The sequence below is a fragment of the Coregonus clupeaformis genome, unplaced genomic scaffold (assembly GCF_020615455.1).
Source record: "Coregonus clupeaformis isolate EN_2021a unplaced genomic scaffold, ASM2061545v1 scaf0468, whole genome shotgun sequence".
NCBI classification, from domain to species: Eukaryota; Metazoa; Chordata; class Actinopteri; order Salmoniformes; family Salmonidae; genus Coregonus; species Coregonus clupeaformis.
Window position 1 is genome coordinate 19528 of NW_025533923.1, and position 22512 is coordinate 42039.

Sequence of the window (22512 nt, forward strand, 5' to 3'; positions counted from 1 at the left end):
CAGTAGACTAGTAGTGGAGACTAGTAGTGGAGAGAGTTCCAACTAGACAGTAGTCACTAACAGTAGACTAGTAGTGGAGACTAGTAGTGGAGAGAGTTCCAACTAGACAGTAGACACTAACAGTAGACTAGTAGTGGAGACTAGTAGTGAGAGAGTTCCAACTAGACAGTAGACACTAACAGTAGACTAGTAGTGGAGAGAGTTCCAACTAGACAGTAGTCACTAACAGTAGACTAGTAGTGGAGAGAGTTACAACTAGACAGTAAACACTAACAGTAGACTAGTAGTGGAGACTAGTAGTGGAGAGAGTTCCAACTAGACAGTAGACACTAACAGTAGACTAGTAGTGGAGACTAGTTGTGGAGAGAGTTCCAACTAGACAGTAGACACTAACAGTAGACTAGTAGTGGAGACTAGTAGTGGAGAGAGTTCCAACTAGACAGTAGTCACTAACAGTAGACTAGTAGTGGAGAGAGTTCCAACTAGACAGTAGTCACTAACAGTAGACTAGTAGTGGAGAGAGTTCCAACTAGACAGTAGACACTAACAGTAGACTAGTAGTGGAGAGAGTTCCAACTAGACAGTAGTCACTAACAGTAGACTAGTAGAGGAGACTAGTAGTGGAGAGAGTTCCAACTAGACAGTAGTCACTAACAGTAGACTAGTAGAGAGACTAGTAGTGGAGAGAGTTCCAACTAGACAGTAGTCACTAACAGTAGACTAGTAGTGGAGAGAGTTCCAACTAGACAGTAGTCACTAACAGTAGACTAGTAGTGGAGACTAGTAGTGGAGAGAGTTCCAACTAGACAGTAGTCACTAACAGTGTAGACTAGTAGTGGAGAGAGTTCCAACTAGACAGTAGTCACTAACAGTAGACTAGTAGTGGAGAGAGTTCCAACTAGACAGTAGACACTAACAGTAGACTAGTAGTGGAGAGAGTTCCAACTAGACAGTAGACACTAACAGTAGACTAGTAGTGGAGACTAGTAGTGGAGAGAGTTCCAACTAGACAGTAGACACTAACAGTAGACTAGTAGTGGAGACTAGTAGTGGAGAGAGTTCCAACTAGACAGTAGTCACTAACAGTAGACTAGTAGTGGAGAGAGTTCCAACTAGACAGTAGTCACTAACAGTAGACTAGTAGTGGAGAGAGTTCCAACTAGACAGTAGACACTAACAGTAGACTAGTAGTGGAGACTAGTAGTGGAGAGAGTTCCATCTAGACAGTAGACACTAACAGTAGACTAGTAGTGGAGACTAGTAGTGGAGAGAGTTCCAACTAGACAGTAGACACTAACAGTAGACTAGTAGTGGAGAGAGTTCCAACTAGACAGTAGACACTAACAGTAGACTAGTAGTGGAGAGAGTTCCAACTAGACAGTAGTCACTAACAGTAGACTAGTAGTGGAGACTAGTAGTGGAGAGAGTTCCAACTAGACAGTAGACACCAACATTAGACTAGTAGTGGAGACTAGTAGTGGAGAGAGTTCCAACTAGACAGTAGACACTAACAGTAGACTAGTAGTGGAGACTAGTAGTGGAGAGAGTTCCAACTAGACAGTAGACACTAACAGTAGACTAGTAGTGGAGACTAGTAGTGGAGAGAGTTCCAACTAGACAGTAGACACTAACAGTAGACTAGTAGTGGAGACTAGTAGTGGAGAGAGTTCCAACTAGACAGTAGACACTAACAGTAGACTAGTAGTGGAGAGAGTTCCAACTAGACAGTAGACACTAACAGTAGACTAGTAGTGGAGAGAGTTCCAACTAGACAGTAGACACTAACAGTAGACTAGTAGTGGAGACTAGTAGTGAGAGAGTTCCAACTAGACAGTAGTCACTAACAGTAGACTAGTAGTGGAGACTAGTAGTGGAGAGAGTTCCAACTAGACAGTAGACACTAACAGTAGACTAGTAGTGGAGAGAGTTCCAACTAGACAGTAGTCACTAACAGTAGACTAGTAGTGGAGAGAGTTCCAACTAGACAGTAGACACTAACAGTAGACTAGTAGTGGAGACTAGTAGTGGAGAGAGTTCCAACTAGACAGTAGACACTAACAGTAGACTAGTAGTGGAGACTAGTAGTGGAGAGAGTTCCAACTAGACAGTAGTCACTAACAGTAGACTAGTAGTGGAGACTAGTAGTGGAGAGAGTTCCAACTAGACAGTAGACACTAACAGTAGACTAGTAGTGGAGAGAGTTCCAACTAGACAGTAGTCACTAACAGTAGACTAGTAGTGGAGAGAGTTCCAACTAGACAGTAGACACTAACAGTAGACTAGTAGTGGAGACTAGTAGTGGAGAGAGTTCCAACTAGACAGTAGACACTAACAGTAGACTAGTAGTGGAGACTAGTAGTGGAGAGAGTTCCAACTAGACAGTAGACACTAACAGTAGACTAGTAGTGGAGACTAGTAGTGGAGAGAGTTCCAACTAGACAGTAGACACTAACAGTAGACTAGTAGTGGAGACTAGTAGTGGAGAGAGTTCCAACTAGACAGTAGACACTAACAGTAGACTAGTAGTGGAGACTAGTAGTGGAGAGAGTTCCAACTAGACAGTAGACACTAACAGTAGACTAGTAGTGGAGAGAGTTCCAACTAGACAGTAGACACTAACAGTAGACTAGTAGTGGAGAGAGTTCCAACTAGACAGTAGACACTAACAGTAGACTAGTAGTGGAGACTAGTAGTGGAGAGAGTTCCAACTAGACAGTAGACACTAACAGTAGACTAGTAGTGGAGAGAGTTCCAACTAGACAGTAGTCACTAACAGTAGACTAGTAGTGGAGACTAGTAGTGGAGAGAGTTCCAACTAGACAGTAGACACTAACAGTAGACTGGAGTGAGACTAGTAGTGGAGAGAGTTCCAACTAGACAGTAGACACTAACAGTAGACTAGTAGTGGAGACTAGTAGTGGAGAGAGTTCCAACTAGACAGTAGTCACTAACAGTAGACTAGTAGTGGAGACTAGTAGTGGAGAGAGTTCCAACTAGACAGTAGACACTAACAGTAGACTAGTAGTGGAGAGAGTTCCAACTAGACAGTAGACACTAACAGTAGACTAGTAGTGGAGACTAGTAGTGGAGAGAGTTCCAACTAGACAGTAGACACTAACAGTAGACTAGTAGTGGAGACTAGTAGTGGAGAGAGTTCCAACTAGACAGTAGACACTAACAGTAGACTAGTAGTGGAGACTAGTAGTGGAGAGAGTTCCAACTGAGACAGTAGACACTAACAGTAGACTAGTAGTGGAGACTAGTAGTGGAGAGAGTTCCAACTAGACAGTAGTCACTAACAGTAGACTAGTAGTGGAGACTAGTAGTGGAGAGAGTTCCAACTAGACAGTAGACACTAACAGTAGACTAGTAGTGGAGACTAGTAGTGGAGAGAGTTCCAACTAGACAGTAGACACTAACAGTAGACTAGTAGTGGAGACTAGTAGTGGAGAGAGTTCCAACTAGACAGTAGTCACTAACAGTAGACTAGTAGTGGAGACTAGTAGTGGAGAGAGTTCCAACTAGACAGTAGACACTAACAGTGAGACTAGTAGTGGAGAGAGTTCCAACTAGACAGTAGACACTAACAGTGTAGACTAGTAGTGGAGAGAGTTCCAACTAGACAGTAGACACTAACAGTAGACTAGTAGTGGAGACTAGTAGTGAGAGAGTTCCAACTAGACAGTAGACACTAACAGTAGACTAGTAGTGGAGAGAGTTCCAACTAGACAGTAGACACTAACAGTAGACTAGTAGTGGAGACTAGTAGTGGAGAGAGTTCCAACTAGACAGTAGACACTAACAGTAGACTAGTAGTGAGAGAGAGTTCCAACTAGACAGTAGACACTAACAGTAGACTAGTAGTGGAGACTAGTAGTGGAGAGAGTTCCAACTAGACAGTAGACACTAACAGTAGACTAGTAGTGGAGACTAGTAGTGGAGAGAGTTCCAACTAGACAGTAGACACTAACAGTAGACTAGTAGTGGAGACTAGTAGTGGAGAGAGTTCCAACTAGACAGTAGACACTAACAGTAGACTAGTAGTGGAGATGAGTTCCAACTAGACAGTAGACACTAACAGTAGACTAGTAGTGGAGAGAGTTCCAACTAGACAGTAGACACTAACAGTAGACTAGTAGTGGAGACTAGTAGTGGAGAGAGTTCCAACTAGACAGTAGACACTAACAGTAGACTAGTAGTGGAGACTAGTAGTGGAGAGAGTTCCAACTAGACAGTAGACACTAACAGTAGACTAGTAGTGGAGAGAGTTCCAACTAGACAGTAGACACTAACAGTAGACTAGTAGGGAGAGAGTTCCAACTAGACAGTAGACACTAACAGTAGACTAGTAGTGGAGACTAGTAGTGGAGAGAGTTCCAACTAGACAGTAGACACTAACAGTAGACTAGTAGTGGGAGAGAGTTCCAACTAGACAGTAGTCACTAACAGTAGACTAGTAGTGGAGACTAGTAGTGGAGAGAGTTCCAACTAGACAGTAGACACTAACAGTAGACTAGTAGTGGAGACTAGTAGTGGAGAGAGTTCCAACTAGACAGTAGACACTAACAGTAGACTAGTAGTGGAGACTAGTAGTGAGAGAGAGTTCCAACTAGACAGTAGTCACTAACAGTAGACTAGTAGTGGAGACTAGTAGTGGAGAGAGTTCCAACTAGACAGTAGACACTAACAGTAGACTAGTAGTGGAGAGAGTTCCAACTAGACAGTAGACACTAACAGTAGACTAGTAGTGGAGACTAGTAGTGGAGAGAGTTCCAACTAGACAGTAGACACTAACAGTAGACTAGTAGTGGAGACTAGTAGTGGAGAGAGTTCCAACTAGACAGTAGACACTAACAGTAGACTAGTAGTGGAGACTAGTAGTGGAGAGAGTTCCAACTAGACAGTAGACACTAACAGTAGACTAGTAGTGGGAGACTAGTAGTGGAGAGAGTTCCAACTAGACAGTAGTCACTAACAGTAGACTAGTAGTGGAGACTAGTAGTGGAGAGAGTTCCAACTAGACAGTAGACACTAACAGTAGACTAGTAGTGGAGAGAGTTCCAACTAGACAGTAGACACTAACAGTAGACTAGTAGTGGAGAGAGTTCCAACTAGACAGTAGACACTAACAGTAGACTAGTAGTGGAGACTAGTAGTGGAGAGAGTTCCAACTAGACAGTAGACACTAACAGTAGACTAGTAGTGGAGACTAGTAGTGGAGAGAGTTCCAACTAGACAGTAGACACTAACAGTAGACTAGTAGTGGAGACTAGTAGTGGAGAGAGTTCCAACTAGACAGTAGACACTAACAGTAGACTAGTAGTGGAGACTAGTAGTGGAGAGAGTTCCAACTAGACAGTAGACACTAACAGTAGACTAGTAGTGGAGAGAGTTCCAACTAGACAGTAGACACTAACAGTAGACTAGTAGTGGAGACTAGTAGTGGAGAGAGTTCCAACTAGACAGTAGACACTAACAGTAGACTAGTAGTGAGACTAGTAGTGGAGAGAGTTCCAACTAGACAGTAGACACTAACAGTAGACTAGTAGTGGAGACTAGTAGTGGAGAGAGTTCCAACTAGACAGTAGTCACTAACAGTAGACTAGTAGTGGAGACTAGAGGGAGAGAGTTCCAACTAGACAGTAGACACTAACAGTAGATTGGAGACTAGTAGTGGAGAGAGTTCCAACTAGACAGTAGACACTAACAGTAGACTAGTAGTGGAGAAGTAGCTGGAGACAGTAGTCACTAACAGTAGACACAGTGAGAGAGTCCAACTAGACAGTAGATGGTAGACGTAGACATAGTGGAGAGAGTTCCAACTAGACAGTAGACACTAACAGTAGACTAGTAGTGGAGACTAGTAGTGGAGAGAGTTCCAACTAGACAGTAGACACTAACAGTAGACTAGTAGTGGAGACTAGTAGTGGAGAGAGTTCCAACTAGACAGTAGACACTAACAGTAGACTAGTAGTGGAGACTAGTAGTGGAGAGAGTTCCAACTAGACAGTAGTCACTAACAGTAGACTAGTAGTGGAGAGAGTTCCAACTAGACAGTAGACACTAACAGTGAGACTAGTAGTGGAGAGAGTTCCAACTAGACAGTAGACACTAACAGTAGACTAGTAGTGGAGACTAGTAGTGGAGAGAGTTCCAACTAGACAGTAGACACTAACAGTAGACTAGTAGTGGAGACTAGTAGTGGAGAGAGTTCCAACTAGACAGTAGACACTAACAGTAGACTAGTAGTGGAGAGAGTTCCAACTAGACAGTAGACACTAACAGTAGACTAGTAGTGGGGAGAGAGTTCCAACTAGACAGTAGACACTAACAGTAGACTAGTAGTGGAGACTAGTAGTGGAGAGAGTTCCAACTAGACAGTAGACACTAACAGTCGAGACTAGTAGTGGAGAGAGTTCCAACTAGACAGTAGTCACTAACAGTAGACTAGTAGTGGAGAGAGTTCCAACTAGACAGTAGACACTAACAGTAGACTAGTAGTGGAGACTAGTAGTGGAGAGAGTTCCAACTAGACAGTAGACACTAACAGTAGACTAGTAGTGGAGAGAGTTCCAACTAGACAGTAGACACTAACAGTAGACTAGTAGTGGAGACTAGTAGTGGAGAGAGTTCCAACTAGACAGTAGACACTAACAGTAGACTAGTAGAGCTGGAGAGAGTTCCAACTAGACAGTAGTCACTAACAGTAGACTAGTAGTGGAGAGAGTTCCAACTAGACAGTAGACACTAACAGTAGACTAGTAGTGGAGAGAGGTTCCAACTAGACAGTAGTCACTAACAGTAGACTAGTAGTGGAGACTAGTAGTGGAGAGAGTTCCAACTAGACAGTAGACACTAACAGTAGACTAGTAGTGGAGACTAGTAGTGGAGAGAGTTCCAACTAGACAGTAGACACTAACAGTAGACTAGTAGTGGAGAGAGTTCCAACTAGACAGTAGACACTAACAGTAGACTAGTAGTGGAGACTAGAGTGGAGAGAGTTCCAACTAGACAGTAGACACTAACAGTAAGACTAGTAGTGGAGAGAGTTCCAACTAGACAGTAGACTCTAACAGTAGACTAGTAGTGGAGAGAGTTCCAACTAGACAGTAGACACTAACAGTAGACTAGTAGTGGAGACTAGTAGTGGAGAGAGTTCCAACTAGACAGTAGACACTAACAGTAGACTAGTAGTGGAGACTAGTAGTGGAGAGAGTTCCAACTAGACAGTAGACACTAACAGTAGACTAGTAGTGGAGAGAGTTCCAACTAGACAGTAGTCACTAACAGTAGACTAGTAGTGGAGAGAGTTCCAACTAGACAGTAGTCACTAACAGTAAGACTAGTAGTGGAGAGAGTTCCAACTAGACAGTAGTCACTAACAGTAGACTAGTAGTGGAGACTAGTAGTGGAGAGAGTTCCAACTAGACAGTAGACACTAACAGTAGACTAGTAGTGGAGACTAGTAGTGGAGAGAGTTCCAACTAGACAGTAGACACTAACAGTAGACTAGTAGTGGAGAGAGTTCCAACTAGACAGTAGTCACTAACAGTAGACTAGTAGTGGAGACTAGTAGTGGAGAGAGTTCCAACTAGACAGTAGACACTAACAGTAGACTAGTAGTGGAGACTAGTAGTGGAGAGAGTTCCAACTAGACAGTAGACACTAACAGTAGACTAGTAGTGGAGACTAGTAGTGGAGAGAGTTCCAACTAGACAGTAGACACTAACAGTAGACTAGTAGTGAGACTAGTAGTGGAGAGAGTTCCAACTAGACAGTAGTCACTAACAGTAGACTAGTAGTGGAGACTAGTAGTGGAGAGAGTTCCAACTAGACAGTAGACACTAACAGTAGACTAGTAGTGAGACTAGTAGTGGAGAGAGTTCCAACTAGACAGTAGACACTAACAGTAGACTAGTAGTGGAGAGAGTTTCAACTAGACAGTAGTCACTAACAGTAGACTAGTAGTGGAGAGAGTTCCAACTAGACAGTAGACACTAACAGTAGACTAGTAGTGGAGACTAGTAGTGGAGAGAGTTCCAACTAGACAGTAGACACTAACAGTAGACTAGTAGTGGAGAGAGTTCCAACTAGACAGTAGACACTAACAGTAGACTAGTAGGGACTAGTAGTGGAGAGAGTTCCAACTAGACAGTAGACACTAACAGTAGACTAGTAGTGGAGACTAGTAGTGGAGAGAGTTCCAACTAGACAGTAGACACTAACAGTAGACTAGTAGTGGAGACTAGTAGTGGAGAGAGTTCCAACTAGACAGTAGTCACTAACAGTAGACCAGTAGTGGAGACTAGTAGTGGAGAGAGTTCCAACTAGACAGTAGACACTAACAGTAGACTAGTAGTGGAGAGAGTTCCAACTAGACAGTAGACACTAACAGTAGACTAGTAGTGGAGACTAGTAGTGGAGAGAGTTCCAACTAGACAGTAGACACTAACAGTAGACTAGTAGTGGAGAGTAATGACAGTAGACACTACAACTAACAGTAACACTAACAGTAGACTAGTAGTGGAGACTAGTAGTGGAGAGAGTTCCAACTAGACAGTAGACACTAACAGTAGACTAGTAGTGGAGAGAGTTCCAACTAGACAGTAGACACTAACAGTAGTCGAGTAGTGAGACTAGTAGTGGAGAGAGTTCCAACTAGACAGTAGACACTAACAGTAGACTAGTAGTGGAGACTGTAGTGGAGAGAGTTCCAACTAGACAGTAGACACTAACATATAGAGAGACTAGTAGTGGAGAGAGTTCCAACTAGACAGTAGACACTAGTAGACAGTGTGGAGACTAGTAGTGGAGAGAGTTCCAACTAGACAGTAGACACTAACAGTAGACTAGTAGTGGAGACTAGTAGTGGAGAGAGTTCCAACTAGACAGTAGACACTAACAGTAGACTAGTAGTGGAGACTAGTAGTGGAGAGAGTTCCAACTAGACAGTAGACACTAACAGTAGACTAGTAGTGGAGAGAGTTCCAACTAGACAGTAGACACTAACAGTAACTGTAGTGAGACTAGTAGTGGAGAGAGTTCCAACTAGACAGTAGACACTAACAGTAGACTAGTAGTGGAGACTAGTAGTGGAGAGAGTTCCAACTAGACAGTAGACACCAACAGTAGACTAGTAGTGGAGACTAGTAGTGGAGAGAGTTCCAACTAGACAGTAGACACTAACAGTAGACTAGTAGTGGAGACTAGTAGTGGAGAGAGTTCCAACTAGACAGTAGACACTAACAGTAGACTAGTAGTGGAGACTAGTAGTGGAGAGAGTTCCAACTAGACAGTAGACACTAACAGTAGACTAGTAGTGGAGACTAGTAGTGGAGAGAGTTCCAACTAGACAGTAGACACTAACAGTAGCTAGTAGTGGAGACTAGTAGTGGAGAGAGTTCCAACTAGACAGTAGACACTAACAGTAATAGACTAGTAGTGGAGAGAGTTCCAACTAGACAGTAGACACTAACAGTAGACTAGTAGTGGAGACTAGTAGTGGAGAGAGTTCCAACTAGACAGTAGTCACTAACAGTAGACTAGTAGTGGAGACTAGTAGTGGAGAGAGTTCCAACTAGACAGTAGACACTAACAGTAGACTAGTAGTGGAGAGAGTTCCAACTAGACAGTAGTCACTAACAGTAGACTAGTAGTGGGAGAGAGTTCCAACTAGACAGTAGACACTAACAGTAGACTAGTAGTGGAGACTAGTAGTGGAGAGAGTTCCAACTAGACAGTAGACACTAACAGTAGACTAGTAGTGGAGACTAGTAGTGGAGAGAGTTCCAACTAGACAGTAGACACTAACAGTAGACTAGTAGTGATGTAGTGGAGAGAGTTCCAACTAGACAGTAGACACTAACAGTAGACTAGTAGTGGAGAGAGTTCCAACTAGACAGTAGACACTAACAGTCTTAGACTAGTAGTGGAGAGAGTTCCAACTAGACAGTAGACACTAACAGTAGACTAGTAGTGGAGACTAGTAGTGGAGAGAGTTCCAACTAGACAGTAGACACTAACAGTAGACTAGTAGTGGAGACTAGTAGTGGAGAGAGTTCCAACTAGACAGTAGACACTAACAGTAGACTAGTAGTGGAGACTAGTAGTGGAGAGAGTTCCAACTAGACAGTAGACACTAACAGTAGACTAGTAGTGGAGACTAGTAGTGGAGAGAGTTCCAACTAGACAGTAGACACTAACAGTAGACTAGTAGGAGACTAGTAGTGGAGAGAGTTCCAACTAGACAGTAGACACTAACAGTAGACTAGTAGTGGGAGAGAGTTCCAACTAGACAGTAGACACTAACAGTAGACTAGTAGTGGAGAGAGTTCCAACTAGACAGTAGTCACTAACAGTAGACTAGTAGTGGAGACTAGTAGTGGAGAGAGTTCCAACTAGACAGTAGACACTAACAGTAGACTAGTAGTTTGGAGAGAGTTCCAACTAGACAGTAGACACTAACAGTAGACTAGTAGTGGAGACTAGTAGTGGAGAGAGTTCCAACTAGACAGTAGACACTAACAGTAGACTAGTAGTGGAGACTAGTAGTGGAGAGAGTTCCAACTAGACAGTAGACACTAACAGTAGACTAGTAGTGGAGACTAGTAGTGGAGAGAGTTCCAACTAGACAGTAGACACTAACAGTAGACTAGTAGTGGAGAGGAGAGAGTTCCAACTAGACAGTAGACACTAACAGTAGACTAGTAGTGGAGAGAGTTCCAACTAGACAGTAGACACTAACAGTAGACTAGTGAGACTAGTAGTGGAGAGAGTTCCAACTAGACAGTAGACACTAACAGTAGACTAGTAGTGGAGACTAGTAGTGGAGAGAGTTCCAACTAGACAGTAGACACTAACAGTAGACTAGTAGTGGAGACTAGTAGTGGAGAGAGTTCCAACTAGACAGTAGACACTAACAGTAGACTAGTAGTGGAGACTAGTAGTGGAGAGAGTTCCAACTAGACAGTAGACACTAACAGTAGACTAGTAGTGGAGACTAGTAGTGGAGAGAGTTCCAACTAGACAGTAGACACTAACAGTAGACTAGTAGTGGAGAGAGTCCAACTAGACAGTAGACACTAACAGTAGACTAGTAGTGGAGAGAGTTCCAACTAGACAGTAGACACTAACAGTTAGACTAGTAGTGGAGATATAGTGGAGAGAGTTCCAACTAGACAGTAGACACTAACAGTAGACTAGCAGTGGAGACTAGTAGTGGAGAGAGTTCCAACTAGACAGTAGACACTAACAGTAGACTAGTAGTGGAGACTAGTAGTGGAGAGAGTTCCAACTAGACAGTAGACACTAACAGTAGACTAGTAGTGGAGACTAGTAGTGGAGAGAGTTCCAACTAGACAGTAGACACTAACAGTAGACTAGTAGTGGAGACTAGTAGTGGAGAGAGTTCCAACTAGACAGTAGACACTAACAGTAGACTAGTAGTGGAGAGAGTTCCAACTAGACAGTAGACACTAACAGTAGACTAGTAGTGGAGAGAGTTCCAACTAGACAGTATAACAGTAGAACTAGTAGTGGAGACTAGTAGTGGAGAGAGTTCCAACTAGACAGTAGACACTAACAGTGAGACTAGTAGTGGAGAGAGTTCCAACTAGACAGTAGACACTAACAGTAGACTAGTAGTGGAGACTAGTAGTGGAGAGAGTTCCAACTAGACAGTAGACACTAACAGTAGACTAGTAGTGGAGACTAGTAGTGGAGAGAGTTCCAACTAGACAGTAGACACTAACAGTAGACTAGTAGTGGAGACTAGTAGTGGAGAGAGTTCCAACTAGACAGTAGACACTAACAGTAGACTAGTGAGACTAGTAGTGGAGAGAGTTCCAACTAGACAGTAGACACTAACAGTAGACTAGTAGTGGAGAGAGTTCCAACTAGACAGTAGACACTAACAGTAGACTAGTAGTGGAGACTAGTAGTGGAGAGAGTTCCAACTAGACAGTAGACACTAACAGTAGACTAGTAGTGGAGAGAGTTCCAACTAGACAGTAGACACTAACAGTAGACTAGTAGTGGAGACTAGTAGTGGAGAGAGTTCCAACTAGACAGTAGACACTAACAGTAGACTAGTAGTGGAGACTAGTAGTGAGAGAGTTCCAACTAGACAGTAGACACTAACAGTAGACTAGTAGTGGAGACTAGTAGTGGAGAGAGTTCCAACTAGACAGTAGACACTAACAGTAGACTAGTAGTGGAGAGAGTTCCAACTAGACAGTAGACACTAACAGTAGACTAGTAGTGGAGAGAGTTCCAACTAGACAGTAGACACTAACAGTAGACTAGTAGTGGAGACTAGTAGTGGAGAGAGTTCCAACTAGACAGTAGACACTAACAGTAGACTAGTAGTGGCGAGAGAGTTCCAACTAGACAGTAGACACTAACAGTAGACTAGTAGTGGAGAGAGTTCCAACTAGACAGTAGTCACTAACAGTAGACTAGTAGTGGAGACTAGTAGTGGAGAGAGTTCCAACTAGACAGTAGACACTAACAGTAGACTAGTAGTGGAGACTAGAGGAGAGAGTTCCAACTAGACAGTAGACACTAACAGTAGACTAGTAGTGGAGACTAGTAGTGGAGAGAGTTCCAACTAGACAGTAGACACTAACAGTAGACTAGTAGTGGAGACTAGTAGTGGAGAGAGTTCCAACTAGACAGTAGACACTAACAGTAGACTAGTAGTGGAGACTAGTAGTGGAGAGAGTTCCAACTAGACAGTAGACACTAACAGTAGACTAGTAGTGGAGAGAGTTCCAACTAGACAGTAGACACTAACAGTAGACTAGTAGTGGAGACTAGTAGTGGAGAGAGTTCCAACTAGACAGTAGACACTAACAGTAGACTAGTAGTGGAGACTAGTAGTGGAGAGAGTTCCAACTAGACAGTAGACACTAACAGTAGACTAGTAGTGGAGAGAGTTCCAACTAGACAGTAGACACTAACAGTAGACTAGTAGTGGAGACTAGTAGTGGAGAGAGTTCCAACTAGACAGTAGACACTAACAGTAGACTAGTAGTGGAGAGAGTTCCAACTAGACAGTAGACACTAACAGTAGACTAGTAGTGGAGACTAGTAGTGGAGAGAGTTCCAACTAGACAGTAGACACTAACAGTAGACTAGTAGTGGAGACTAGTAGTGGAGAGAGTTCCAACTAGACAGTAGACACTAACAGTAGACTAGTAGTGGAGACTAGTAGTGGAGAGAGTTCCAACTAGACAGTAGACACTAACAGTAGACTAGTAGTGGAGAGAGTTCCAACTAGACAGTAGACACTAACAGTAGACTAGTAGTGGAGAGAGTTCCAACTAGACAGTAGACACTAACAGTAGACTAGTAGTGGAGACTAGTAGTGGAGAGAGTTCCAACTAGACAGTAGACACTAACAGTAGACTAGTAGTGGAGACTAGTAGTGGAGAGAGTTCCAACTAGACAGTAGACACTAACAGTAGACTAGTAGTGGAGACTAGTAGTGGAGAGAGTTCCAACTAGACAGTAGACACTAACAGTAGACTAGTAGTGGAGACTAGTAGTGGAGAGAGTTCCAACTAGACAGTAGACACTAACAGGACTAGGAGACTAGTAGTGGAGAGAGTTCCAACTAGACAGTAGACACTAACAGTAGACTAGTAGTGAGACTAGTAGTGGAGAGAGTTCCAACTAGACAGTAGACACTAACAGTAGACTAGTAGTGGAGACTAGTAGTGGAGAGAGTTCCAACTAGACAGTAGACACTAACAGTAGACTAGTAGTGGAGACTAGTAGTGGAGAGAGTTCCAACTAGACAGTAGACACTAACAGTAGACTAGTAGTGGAGACTAGTAGTGGAGAGAGTTCCAACTAGACAGTAGTCACTAACAGTAGACTAGTAGTGGAGACTAGTAGTGGAGAGAGTTCCAACTAGACAGTAGACACTAACAGTAGACTAGTAGTGGAGAGAGTTCCAACTAGACAGTAGACACTAACAGTAGACTAGTAGTGGAGAGAGTTCCAACTAGACAGTAGACACTAACAGTAGACTAGTAGTGGAGACTAGTAGTGGAGAGAGTTCCAACTAGACAGTAGTCACTAACAGTAGACTAGTAGTGGAGACTAGTAGTGGAGAGAGTTCCAACTAGACAGTAGACACTAACAGTAGACTAGTAGTGGAGACTAGTAGTGGAGAGAGTTCCAACTAGACAGTAGACACTAACAGTAGACTAGTAGTGGAGAGAGTTCCAACTAGACAGTAGTCACTAACAGTAGACTAGTAGTGGAGACTAGTAGTGGAGAGAGTTCCAACTAGACAGTAGACACTAACAGTAGACTAGTAGTGGAGAGAGTTCCAACTAGACAGTAGACACTAACAGTAGACTAGTAGTGGAGAGAGTTCCAACTAGACAGTAGACACTAACAGTAGACTAGTAGTGGAGACTAGTAGTGGAGAGAGTTCCAACTAGACAGTAGTCACTAACAGTAGACTAGTAGTGGAGACTAGTAGTGGAGAGAGTTCCAACTAGACAGTAGACACTAACAGTAGACTAGTAGTGGAGACTAGTAGTGGAGAGAGTTCCAACTAGACAGTAGACACTAACAGTAGACTAGTAGTGGAGAGAGTTCCAACTAGACAGTAGTCACTAACAGTAGACTAGTAGTGGAGAGAGTTCCAACTAGACAGTAGACACTAACAGTAGACTAGTAGTGGAGACTAGTAGTGGAGAGAGTTCCAACTAGACAGTAGTCACTAACAGTAGACTAGTAGTGGAGACTAGTAGTGGAGAGAGTTCCAACTAGACAGTAGTCACTAACAGTAGACTAGTAGTGGAGACTAGTAGTGGAGAGAGTTCCAACTAGACAGTAGACACTAACAGTAGACTAGTAGTGGAGAGAGTTCCAACTAGACAGTGGTCACTAACAGTAGACTAGTAGTGGAGAGAGTTCCAACTAGACAGTAGACACTAACAGTAGACTAGTAGTGGAGACTAGTAGTGGAGAGAGTTCCAACTAGACAGTAGACACTAACAGTAGACTAGTAGTGGAGACTAGTAGTGGAGAGAGTTCCAACTAGACAGTAGACACTAACAGTAGACTAGTAGTGGATTGCTGTGGGTTTGACCTGAATCGTAGATGACTACACTAGCAGTGTGGAGTGCTGTGGAGTGCTGTGGAGTGCTGTGGAGTTCTGTGGAGTTCTGTGGAGTGCTGTGGAGTGCTGTGGAGTTCTGTGGAGTGCTGTGGAGTTCTGTGGAGTGCTGTGGAGTTCTGTGGAGTGCTGTGGAGTTCTGTGGAGTGCTGTGGAGTTCTGTGGAGTTCTGTGGAGTGCTGTGGAGTGCTGTGGAGTTCTGTGGAGTGCTGTGGAGTGCTGTGGAGTTCTGTGGAGTGCTGTGGAGTTCTGTGGAGTGCTGTGGAGTGCTGTGGAGTTCTGTGGAGTGCTGTGGAGTGCTGTGGAGTGCTGTTGTCAGACAGCTCAGTTCAACGTGAACCGATCAGAGAGCTCCATCTGACCTGCTGTCAGTGTGATGTCATTGGACTGTCAGTTTGTGCTGGTCAGACTATAAAACTGATGATGGAGGGACTGACCTGCTGTCAGTGTGATGTCATTGGACTGCCAGTGTGTGCTGGTCAGACTATAAAACTGATGATGGAGGGACTGACCTGCTGTCAGTGTGATGTCATTGGACTGTCAGTTTGTGCTGGTCAGACTATAAAACTGATGATGGAGGGACTGACCTGCTGTCAGTGTGATGTCATTGGACTGTCAGTGTGTGCTGGTCAGACTATAAAACTGATGATGGAGGGACTGACCTGCTGTCAGTGTGATGTCATTGGACTGTCAGTGTGTGCTGGTCAGACTATAAAACTGATGATGGAGGGATGTCAATCAGCTGGATGTTGTGAATGAAGAACTCACTTTCTTTTTTCTTTCAGCATGTCCAGGACACTGCCTTAGAAGAGTTCCAGTCTGCCTGGTGTTTCTGTGTGTTCTGCAGGACACTGCCTTAGAAGAGTTCCAGTCTGCCTGGTGTTTCTGTGTGTTCTGCAGGACACTGCCTTAGAAGAGTTCCAGTCTGCCTGGTGTTTCTGTGTGTTCTGCAGGACACTGCCTTAGAAGAGTTCCAGTCTGCCTGGTGTTTCTGTGTGTTCTGCAGGCCTGCCCCTCATTCTGTCATTGTCCTGTCTAACCCCTCTCTCTTTCTCTCTCTCTCTCTCTCTGTGTTGCAGTCCGGAGAAGGCTCAGGATCGACGGGGGAAAAGAAGGAAGGGAAAAAGGGTGAATGGTAACAGTCGTGTGCTCAACCTGGTACGTACTAGTATGGAACTCAGGACTGAACCGGTGTGGAGGGAAATGGGGATCACATGCTAACTCAGCCCCATAGAGATGTGATCCTACTGACAACATGCTAACTCAGCCCCATAGAGATGTGATCCTACTGACAACATGCTAACTCAGCCCCATAGAGATGTGATCCTACTGACAACATGCTAACAGCCCATGGAGATGTGATCCTACTGACAACATGCTAACTCAGCCCCATAGAGATGTGATCCTACTGACAACATGCTAACTCAGCCCCATAGAGATGTGATCCTACTGACAACATGCTAACTCAGCCCCATAGAGATGTGATCCTACTGACAACATGCTAACTCAGCCCCATAGAGATGTGGATCCTACTGACAACATGCTAACTCAGCCCCATAGAGATGTGGCCCTACTGACAACATGCTAACTCAGCCCCATGGAGATGTGATCCTACTGACAACATGCTAACTCAGCCCCATAGAGATGTGGGATCCTACTGACAACATGCTAACTCAGCCCCATAGAGATGTGATCCTACTGACAACATGCTAACTCAGCCCCATAGAGATGTGATCCTACTGACAACATGCTAACTCAGCCCCATAGAGATGTGATCCTACTGACAACATGCTAACTCAGCCCCATAGAGATGTGATCCTACTGACAACATGCTAACAGCCCCATAGAGATGTGATCCTACTGACAACATGCTAACTCAGCCCCATAGAGATGTGGCCCTACTGACAACATGCTAACTCAGCCCCATAGAGATGTGGCCCTACTGACAACATGCTAACTCAGCCCCATAGAGATGTGATCCTACTGACAACATGCTAACTCAGCTCCATATCAAATTTTATTTGTCACATGCACCGAATACATCAGGTGTAGATTGTACCTTCCCAGTCAAACCCTAACCCTAATCCCACAGTGACCTGCCCAGATATAGTCTTATCCTAACTCTGCCCAGTCAAACCCTAACCCTAATCCCACAGTGACCTGCCCAGATATAGTCTTATCCTAACTCTGCCCAGTCAAACCCTAACCCTAATCCCACAGTGACCTGCCCAGATATAGTCTTATCCTAACTCTGCCCAGTCAAACCCTAACCCTAATCCCACAGTGACCTGCCCAGATATAGTCTTATCCTAACTCTGCCCAGTCAAACCCTAACCCTAATCCCACAGTGACCTGCCCAGATATAGTCTTATCCTAACTCTGCCCAGTCAAACCCTAACCCTAATCCCACAGTGACCTGCCCAGATATAGTCTTATCCTAACTCTGCCCAGTCAAACCCTAACCCTAATCCCACAGTGACCTGCCCAGATATAGTCTTATCCTAACTCTGCCCAGTCAAACCCTAACCCTAATCCCACAGTGACCTGCCCAGATATAGTCTTATCCTAACTCTGCCCAGTCAAACCCTAACCCTAATCCCACAGTGACCTGCCCAGATATAGTCTTATCCTAACTCTGCCCAGTCAAACCCTAACCCTAATCCCACAGTGACCTGCCCAGATATAGTCTTATCCTAACTCTGCCCAGTCAAACCCTAACCCTAATCCCACAGTGACCTGCCCAGATATAGTCTTATCCTAACTCTGCCCAGTCAAACCCTAACCCTAATCCCACAGTGACCTGCCCAGATATAGTCTTATCCTAACTCTGCCCAGTCAAACCCTAACCCTAATCCCACAGTGACCTGCCCAGATATAGTCTTATCCTAACTCTGCCCAGTCAAACCCTAACCCTAATCCCACAGTGACCTGCCCAGATATAGTCTTATCCTAACTCTGCCCAGTCAAACCCTAACCCTAATCCCACAGTGACCTGCCCAGATATAGTCTTATCCTAACTCTGCCCAGTCAAACCCTAACCCTAATCCCACAGTGACCTGCCCAGATATAGTCTTATCCTAACTCTGCCCAGTCAAACCCTAACCCTAATCCCACAGTGACCTGCCCAGATATAGTCTTATCCTAACTCTGCCCAGTCAAACCCTAACCCTAATCCCACAGTGACCTGCCCAGATATAGTCTTATCCTAACTCTGCCCAGTCAAACCCTAACCCTAATCCCACAGTGACCTGCCCAGATATAGTCTTATCCTAACTCTGCCCAGTCAAACCCTAACCCTAATCCCACAGTGACCTGCCCAGATATAGTCTTATCCTAACTCTGCCCAGTCAAACCCTAACCCTAATCCCACAGTGACCTGCCCAGATATAGTCTTATCCTAACTCTGCCCAGTCAAACCCTAACCCCTAATCCCACAGTGACCTGCCCAGATATAGTCTTATCCTAACTCTGCCCAGTCAAACCCTAACCCTAATCCCACAGTGACCTGCCCAGATATAGTCTTATCCTAACTCTGCCCAGTCAAACCCTAACCCTAATCCCACAGTGACCTGCCCAGATATAGTCTTATCCTAACTCTGCCCAGTCAAACCCTAACCCTAATCCCACAGTGACCTGCCCAGATATAGTCTTATCCTAACTCTGCCCAGTCAAACCCTAACCCTAATCCCACAGTGACCTGCCCAGATATAGTCTTATCCTAACTCTGCCCAGTCAAACCCTAACCCTAATCCCACAGTGACCTGCCCAGATATAGTCTTATCCTAACTCTGCCCAGTCAAACCCTAACCCTAATCCCACAGTGACCTGCCCAGATATAGTCTTATCCTAACTCTGCCCAGTCAAACCCTAACCCTAATCCCACAGTGACCTGCCCAGATATAGTCTTATCCTAACTCTGCCCAGTCAAACCCTAACCCTAATCCCACAGTGACCTGCCCAGATATAGTCTTATCCTAACTCTGCCCAGTCAAACCCTAACCCTAATCCCACAGTGACCTGCCCAGATATAGTCTTATCCTAACTCTGCCCAGTCAAACCCTAACCCTAATCCCACAGTGACCTGCCCAGATATAGTCTTATCCTAACTCTGCCCAGTCAAACCCTAACCCTAATCCCACAGTGACCTGCCCAGATATAGTCTTATCCTAACTCTGCCCAGTCAAACCCTAACCCTAATCCCACAGTGACCTGCCCAGATATAGTCTTATCCTAACTCTGCCCAGTCAAACCCTAACCCTAATCCCACAGTGACCTGCCCAGATATAGTCTTATCCTAACTCTGCCCAGTCAAACCCTAACCCTAATCCCACAGTGACCTGCCCAGATATAGTCTTATCCTAACTCTGCCCAGTCAAACCCTAACCCTAATCCCACAGTGACCTGCCCAGATATAGTCTTATCCTAACTCTGCCCAGTCAAACCCTAACCCTAATCCCACAGTGACCTGCCCAGATATAGTCTTATCCTAACTCTGCCCAGTCAAACCCTAACCCTAATCCCACAGTGACCTGCCCAGATATAGTCTTATCCTAACTCTGCCCAGTCAAACCCTAACCCTAATCCCACAGTGACCTGCCCAGATATAGTCTTATCCTAACTCTGCCCAGTCAAACCCTAACCCTAATCCCACAGTGACCTGCCCAGATATAGTCTTATCCTAACTCTGCCCAGTCAAACCCTAACCCTAATCCCACAGTGACCTGCCCAGATATAGTCTTATCCTAACTCTGCCCAGTCAAACCCTAACCCTAATCCCACAGTGACCTGCCCAGATATAGTCTTATCCTAACTCTGCCCAGTCAAACCCTAACCCTAATCCCACAGTGACCTGCCCAGATATAGTCTTATCCTAACTCTGCCCAGTCAAACCCTAACCCTAATCCCACAGTGACCTGCCCAGATATAGTCTTATCCTAACTCTGCCCAGTCAAACCCTAACCCTAATCCCACAGTGACCTGCCCAGATATAGTCTTATCCTAACTCTGCCCAGTCAAACCCTAACCCTAATCCCACAGTGACCTGCCCAGATATAGTCTTATCCTAACTCTGCCCAGTCAAACCCTAACCCTAATCCCACAGTGACCTGCCCAGATATAGTCTTATCCTAACTCTGCCCAGTCAAACCCTAACCCTAATCCCACAGTGACCTGCCCAGATATAGTCTTATCCTAACTCTGCCCAGTCAAACCCTAACCCTAATCCCACAGTGACCTGCCCAGATATAGTCTTATCCTAACTCTGCCCAGTCAAACCCTAACCCTAATCCCACAGTGACCTGCCCAGATATAGTCTTATCCTAACTCTGCCCAGTCAAACCCTAACCCTAATCCCACAGTGACCTGCCCAGATATAGTCTTATCCTAACTCTGCCCAGTCAAACCCTAACCCTAATCCCACAGTGACCTGCCCAGATATAGTCTTATCCTAACTCTGCCCAGTCAAACCCTAACCCTAATCCCACAGTGACCTGCCCAGATATAGTCTTATCCTAACTCTGCCCAGTCAAACCCTAACCCTAATCCCACAGTGACCTGCCCAGATATAGTCTTATCCTAACTCTGCCCAGTCAAACCCTAACCCTAATCCCACAGTGACCTGCCCAGATATAGTCTTATCCTAACTCTGCCCAGTCAAACCCTAACCCTAATCCCACAGTGACCTGCCCAGATATAGTCTTATCCTAACTCTGCCCAGTCAAACCCTAACCCTAATCCCACAGTGACCTGCCCAGATATAGTCTTATCCTAACTCTGCCCAGTCAAACCCTAACCCTAATCCCACAGTGACCTGCCCAGATATAGTCTTATCCTAACTCTGCCCAGTCAAACCCTAACCCTAATCCCACAGTGACCTGCCCAGATATAGTCTTATCCTAACTCTGCCCAGTCAAACCCTAACCCTAATCCCACAGTGACCTGCCCAGATATAGTCTTATCCTAACTCTGCCCAGTCAAACCCTAACCCTAATCCCACAGTGACCTGCCCAGATATAGTCTTATCCTAACTCTGCCCAGTCAAACCCTAACCCTAATCCCACAGTGACCTGCCCAGATATAGTCTTATCCTAACTCTGCCCAGTCAAACCCTAACCCTAATCCCACAGTGACCTGCCCAGATATAGTCTTATCCTAACTCTGCCCAGTCAAACCCTAACCCTAATCCCACAGTGACCTGCCCAGATATAGTCTTATCCTAACTCTGCCCAGTCAAACCCTAACCCTAATCCCACAGTGACCTGCCCAGATATAGTCTTATCCTAACTCTGCCCAGTCAAACCCTAACCCTAATCCCACAGTGACCTGCCCAGATATAGTCTTATCCTAACTCTGCCCAGTCAAACCCTAACCCTAATCCCACAGTGACCTGCCCAGATATAGTCTTATCCTAACTCTGCCCAGTCAAACCCTAACCCTAATCCCACAGTGACCTGCCCAGATATAGTCTTATCCTAACTCTGCCCAGTCAAACCCTAACCCTAATCCCACAGTGACCTGCCCAGATATAGTCTTATCCTAACTCTGCCCAGTCAAACCCTAACCCTAATCCCACAGTGACCTGCCCAGATATAGTCTTATCCTAACTCTGCCCAGTCAAACCCTAACCCTAATCCCACAGTGACCTGCCCAGATATAGTCTTATCCTAACTCTGCCCAGTCAAACCCTAACCCTAATCCCACAGTGACCTGCCCAGATATAGTCTTATCCTAACTCTGCCCAGTCAAACCCTAACCCCTAATCCCACAGTGACCTGCCCAGATATAGTCTTATCCTAACTCTGCCCAGTCAAACCCTAACCCTAATCCCACAGTGACCTGCCCAGATATAGTCTTATCCTAACTCTGCCCAGTCAAACCCTAACCCTAATCCCACAGTGACCTGCCCAGATATAGTCTTATCCTAACTCTGCCCAGTCAAACCCTAACCCTAATCCCACAGTGACCTGCCCAGATATAGTCTTATCCTAACTCTGCCCAGTCAAACCCTAACCCTAATCCCACAGTGACCTGCCCAGATATAGTCTTATCCTAACTCTGCCCAGTCAAACCCTAACCCTAATCCCACAGTGACCTGCCCAGATATAGTCTTATCCTAACTCTGCCCAGTCAAACCCTAACCCTAATCCCACAGTGACCTGCCCAGATATAGTCTTATCCTAACTCTGCCCAGTCAAACCCTAACCCTAATCCCACAGTGACCTGCCCAGATATAGTCTTATCCTAACTCTGCCCAGTCAAACCCTAACCCTAATCCCACAGTGACCTGCCCAGATATAGTCTTATCCTAACTCTGCCCAGTCAAACCCTAACCCTAATCCCACAGTGACCTGCCCAGATATAGTCTTATCCTAACTCTG

At 44.9% G+C, this 22512-nt stretch overlaps 1 long non-coding RNA gene across 1 annotated transcript in view; it reads left to right on the plus strand.

Moving 5' to 3' along the window:
- Nucleotides 1–22512, plus strand: part of LOC123484801 — a 52301-nt gene that overhangs the window by 16188 nt on the left and 13601 nt on the right. Inside the window, exon 4 of the long non-coding RNA XR_006658709.1 lies at nt 16216–16294. This is a non-coding gene — a long non-coding RNA (uncharacterized LOC123484801). The remainder of the gene's footprint in view (nt 1–16215; nt 16295–22512) is intronic.